We start from the raw sequence: 6,128 nt of genomic DNA, 5'->3' as shown, positions 1-6,128 counted from the left end.
AATAAGTCAATCACAGAAGGACAAATATAGTATTAGTTCGTTGTTGTGGAGGGGCAAGGAAAGGTTTATATATGGAGGGAAACTTACTTTGTTGGTTGCCAGGGGTGGGAGGGGAGGGGAGGGAACGCTCCAAAAAAAAAAAAGCATTGACCCATGTCACTTTAGTTTTGTGTATTTCACTGTTCATAAATTATATTTCAATAAAATGCATTAAATAAATAAATAAAAGTCAAGGAAATGTTTATATATGGAAGGAAACTTTCTTTGTTGGTTACCAGGGGTTATCATCTCCTTCCATACCCTCCACCATTCCACCCCCAGTAGCAAGTCTCCAGGGAAAGGCCAAAAAAGAGAGCTCAACTTCACTGATCACTTACTATGTGCCAAGTATAATTCTGAGTGCTTTACAAGTTATTTCACTTATTTCTCACAACCACGCACAAAGTATGCATTATTGTACATGAATGGTGGATAATTAGGTTTAGCAAGGAAAAGGTGCTAAGGAATTAAGTAACTTGCCCAGAGTGTCTAAGGGAATAAGAACTTCAAAAACCCTCATTTCTTTCACAACCTGGTTTTCAAACTTAAGCGTGCAACAGAATCATCTGGAGAGCACTTTAAGACATTCGTGGCTGGGCCCCATCCTGAGTTTCTGATCCTGTCACAGCCTTGAATATTCTATGAGCAGTTCTGCTCTGCACACATGGAATCTCCATAAGTTGGAATGACTCAAAGGCAACTAACAACAACAAGGTCTGGGTTGGGGCTCCAGATTTTGAATTTCTAACAAGTTCCCGAGCCCTGGTGGTACAATTAAATGCTTGGCTGCTAACCAAAAGGTTGGCAATTGGAACCCACTCAGCAGCTTACAGAGGAGAATAGATCTGGTGATCTGCTCCGGTGAAGATTACAGACTAGGAAACCCTATAGGACAGTTCTACTGCCACATGAGTCAGAATCTACTCTACAGCACCTAACAAGTTCCCAGGTGATGCCAGTGCTGCAGCTCTAAGTTCCACACTTAGAGAACCACTGCCCTAGAGCCAGGCTCAGAGTCCACGAGAAACCGAAACCCTGGCTATGGGAAAACACAAGGTGCTGGGGCCTTGCTGGGAGGCAAAAGATGAGCTCCTCCGCCTCACCTTGGCTCTCCTTCCTCCTATCTTTGCCTGCCAGTGCAGTTCGGCAAGCTCAATCTTCCTGCTGGCCATATTGCAGCTGTAGGGAGGATAGTGAAGCCAAAGAGGGCTGCCTTATAGGTCACTTGACTCTAGGAGGAAAGGGCAGGATCTCTTCATTAAAAAGGAGCGTGTTGGTCAAGAAAGAGCCGAAACTCTATACTAGCCACCTAGAGAGGAGTTTCTGTCTGTATAATATGAGCCAAAACCCACCCCCTCAACCTCATCCCTTACAGCCTGCTGTGAGAGTTGAAAGACAGGACTCTAGAAAACATCAACTGCCTTCTGCTTCCCCAGGGTTGAGCATGTTACTGCCTTCCTGGCCTCTGCTGTCCTTTAGGGACAGTTCTTGCTTTGAAAGACTGCCTTTGTGTAATTTCCAGAGATAGCTTCCCTCTGCCTACCATATAAGCCCAGTTGCTCTTCTACACTGTCACTTCAGATATACTTCCCTGTCCTTTACTTCTCCTTCCTGTCAATTTTATCTAGGCCCCTCACTATAGTAGAGACACAGACCAGGTTCACATCCCGGTGCCACAACATACCAGCTGTGTGAACTTAGGCAGGAAAAAAAAAATGTTGAGGGCCAACCATTTGTGCCACTCAAGGACTTTAGGGGGTGAATGTTGTTGTTACGTGCCAAAGAGTTGTTTCTGACCCTTTGTACAACAGAACGAAACACTGTCTGATCCTGTGTTATCCTCACTACTGATTCCATGCTTGAGCCCATCATTGCAGCTGCTGTGTCAATCCATCTCATTGAAGGTCTTCCCCTTTTTTTGCCAACCTTCCTTCTACTTTCCCAAGCAGGATATTCCTCTCCAGAAACTGGTTCCTTCTGATAACATGACCAAAGTATAAGAGATGAAGTCTGGCCATTCTCGCTTCTAAGGAGCATTCTGGCTGTACTTCTTTCAAGATAGATTTGTTCATTTTTCTAGGAGTCCATGGTCTATTCAATATTCTTTGCCAGCACCACAACTCAAATGCATTCTTCTGTGGTAAAAATCAAACCAAACCAAACCAAACATTGCCGTCGAGTTGGATCCAACTCATAGTGACCCCTCCTTGGGTTTCCGAGGAGGTATCACTATGGAAGTAGATTGCCAGCCTTCCTTCCAAGGAGTGGCTGGTGGGTTTGAACCACCAGGCTTCTGGTTAGCAGTCAAATGCCTTAGGCACTATGCCAACACAGTCAGTGATAAAGAAGACCTTCATTGAAATGGATTGACACAATGGCAGCAACAATGGATTCAAACATGCCAATTATTGTGAGGATGGTGCAGGACCAGGCAGTGTTTCATTTTGTTGTACATAGGGTCACTATGAGTTGGAATTGACTCAATGGCACTTAACAGCAAAAACAACAAAGAACTATAGAAGACTGCTGTGCAAGGCTAAATAACAGCTCCCAAAATGCCCACATCCTAATCCCTAAAACCTCTGAGTATGTTACTTTATATATCATAAGGGACTTTGCAGATTGATGAAATGTAGGATCTTGAGTTATCCTGGTTTATCCAGGCAGGCCCAATATAATCACACGTGTCTTTATCAGAGGGAAGTTGTTATTGGGGTTGGTAATTGTCTTCAAGATAGCAGGATCAAGAATAGAGGTTGGAATTGTGCACTTTGAAGATGGAGGAAGGGGTGAGAGCCAAGGGATGCCAAAGTCTTCGAAGCAGGAAAAGGGAGGAAGCAAAGTCCCCACTAGCACCTTCAGAAAAAAAACAGCCCTGCCAACACCTTGTCTTTAGCTTGCTGAAACTGAATTCTGACTTCTAGGCCCCAGAACTATTAGGGAATGAATTTGTGTTGTTTTAAGCCACAAAGTTTGTGGTAATTTGTTACAGCAGCAACAAGAATCTAATGATAAAGCTAAAATGTGGAAAAACACCCAGGTTTTCAGAGCCTCCACTAGCACAAAAAAAAGCAGACCAGAATACCACTGTAAGGACTCTAAATACTAAATTGTCATTGGAACTACAGCCCATAAAAACAACCCATGGCCTAGGCACTAAATCTAACTAAACTGGGTGACTATGTGCTAAAAGATTTAAATATTATTTGTAGTCTTCTAGCACAATACCAAAATGTCCAGGTTACAATTGAATCATTCAGGCCAAAAACCAGGAAAATTACAGCTTGAATGAGAAAAGACACCAACACTGAAATGAATTAGATGCTGGAATTAACTAAAAGAAGATTTTAAGTAGGCAGCATACAAATGTTTCATTGAAAATAATTAATCACAAAGGGATAAATAGTGTTATGATCTTTTTATATGAAATAGGCAAATGTGTAGAGACCAAGGGAGCTCTGATAGCATAGTGCCTAAGGCACTTGACTGCTAACCAGAAAGCTGGCGGTTCAAGCCACCAGGCACTCCTCAGAAGGAAGGTTGGGCAATCTACTTCTGTGGTGATACTGCCTCAGCAACTCAAGGAGGGGTTGCTATGAGTCGGGTCTGACTCGATGGCACATAACAACAACAACAACATAGAGACCAAAGCTTAGTAGCTACCAGGGTGGAAGGGAGAGGGGAAGAGGGAGTCTTTGCTTGGGGGTTACTGAGTTTCTGTTAATCATGGTGGAAAAACTGGCAAAAGCATAGTGGTAATGGTTGTACATTATGGATGTAATCAATGTCAATGAATTATATATGTGAAAATGATTGAATTGGCAAATGCTATACATCGCTTTACCACAGTTCTTTAAAAAATTTTACATTGAGCCTTTATGAACACTTGAAACAATGAAAGAAAAAATAACTCAGCAAAGAAATAGAAGATATAAAAAAGAACCTAATGGGAATTATGGAACTGAAAAATATGATAACTAAATTAAAAAATAAATAACTTTATTCGATGGGCTCAAGTGTAGACGGGATATGACACAGGATAGAATCAGTGAGTTTAAAGATAGGTCGATAGAATTTCTCCCAGAAGAGGTGGAAAAAATTGACTTTTAAATTACGAACAGATCTTTAGTGACTTATGGGACAACAACAATAGATATTCATGTTATTGAATAATAGTCATGTTACTGAAGTCCTAGAAGGCAAGAAGAAAGAGTATGGAGTTAAAAAATAGATTCAAATTTGGTGAAAGGCATAAATCTACATTCATGAAGCTGAGCAAACCCCAAACAGGCTAAGACCAAATAAATAAAAATCAAGACACATAATAATCAACCAAACTTCTGAAACTTATAAACAAAACCTTCAAAGTAGCTAGAGAGAATCTCATTACCCATGTTGTTGTTGTTGTTTTTGTTATGTGCGTGGAGTTAGACCCAACTCATAGGGACCCCTCCTTGGGTTTCAGAGGCCACAAATTTGAATAACAGATTTCTCACCTGAAACCACTTGAAATGCACTCACACCAAGTTTACTATTGGCCTCCTAACTGCTGATTACGTGATCTTCCTTCAACTCTGCAGTATTTTATCTGTTGACTTTGTTCCTTTTTTCAAATACTCTTCCCTCAACATCCATGACATCACAGCATCTTGTTTTCCACCTTTCTGCCCTCTTTTTATTTTCCACTCATAGGCTCCTCTTTCTCCACTCAACTGTTGAAACATTAGCTGTTTAACAAGTTAGTTGTTCCCTAGCCTTCTGATCTCTGTCTGCTTTTCTTCTTGAGTCATGATCTCTCTCTCTCTCTCTCTCTCTCTCAGTGATCTCCCCTCCATTCCCAATTTGCTATCTTTAAAGTCAGGTTTCTTGAGGTATAATTTACATATAAAATACATCCATTTTAGTGTGCAGTTCTTTAAATCTTCATACATTTGGATCACAGTCAGGAACAAAAAGGTCCCTCACAGCTGTTTATTGCCAATCCCTGCCTCCTGCCTCCAGTATCTGGAAACCACTGCTATTTTCTGTCCATGTCATTTTACCTTTTCTAGAATGTAATTTTAATAGATTTTTTTTAACATTTGCCAATAAAAGTGATGCCTTCACATTTATATATCTCTAGCACTAACCTTTCTCTGAGCTTCAGACTCATCTATCCAATGTCTTTAGTCAGATTTAAGATCCTCCTTTTCTTCATGTGTTGAGAAAATTATATAAATCTAGGCAAGCTTCTTAACCTCTCTGAGGCTTAGTGTCTCTCTTATTTACTTAACCCCCCCCCCCCGCAAAGCCATTGCCATCAAGTTGATTCTGACTCATGGCAACTCTTAGAGCTGCTATAGCAAAAATATCACAAAATTGACGCCTTCAAGAACAGAAACTTATTGTCTCTGTTTTGGAAGCTACACACCCAAATCAGGGCTTTGATTCTAGGGGAGGTTTTTCTGGGCATTCCTTGGCTACTACATGGTTCCTCACATGGCATCTGTCTTTCACTTGTATGTGTCTATTCTGTGTGTGTCTCTACCTATTCTATTCTTTTCATAAGACACCACTGACCAGGTTTTAGGTTTAAGACCCACCTTACTCCTGGATGCTCCATTAACACAACCAAAGAACACCCCTATTTCCAAACAGAGTCATATTTACAGGTATAGGGGTGAGGACTTAAACATAACTTTGTGGGGGATATAACTCAGTCCTTAACAGTTCCCCTAAAAGAAGGAAATAATACTTATCTTGCCAAATTCTTGAAGGAGGTTAAATAAGATACATGCCATTAAGGAGCTTACAAGGCCGGGTACACACAATAGATACTCAAAACATGGTTATTAATCCTAGCTAACCTTGAGAATGGTTGTTTTCCTCAAGGTGACAGCACCTTCTGAGGACAGAGTTTTGGGTTGCTGAATTGCCTCCCACTTGTGAAAGAGTTCTGGTTCCTCAAAGATCAGAAATCATTCCCATCACAAGCTAGTGTTACATGTCCCCTCAATACGGTAGGTAAGAGAACTTGTCACACTTCCAATGGCTGCACATCAGAATTCTCAGAACAGTTCATGACACAATTGAGTCTTGCAACTAACCAA

Source organism: Orycteropus afer, unplaced genomic scaffold, assembly GCF_000298275.1.
Source record: "Orycteropus afer afer isolate SDZICR_OR568_19922 unplaced genomic scaffold, OryAfe1.0 scaffold00591, whole genome shotgun sequence".
NCBI lineage: Eukaryota > Metazoa > Chordata > Mammalia > Tubulidentata > Orycteropodidae > Orycteropus > Orycteropus afer.
The sequence above is the reverse complement of the archived record's forward strand: the minus strand, read 5'-3'. Positions refer to the sequence as shown.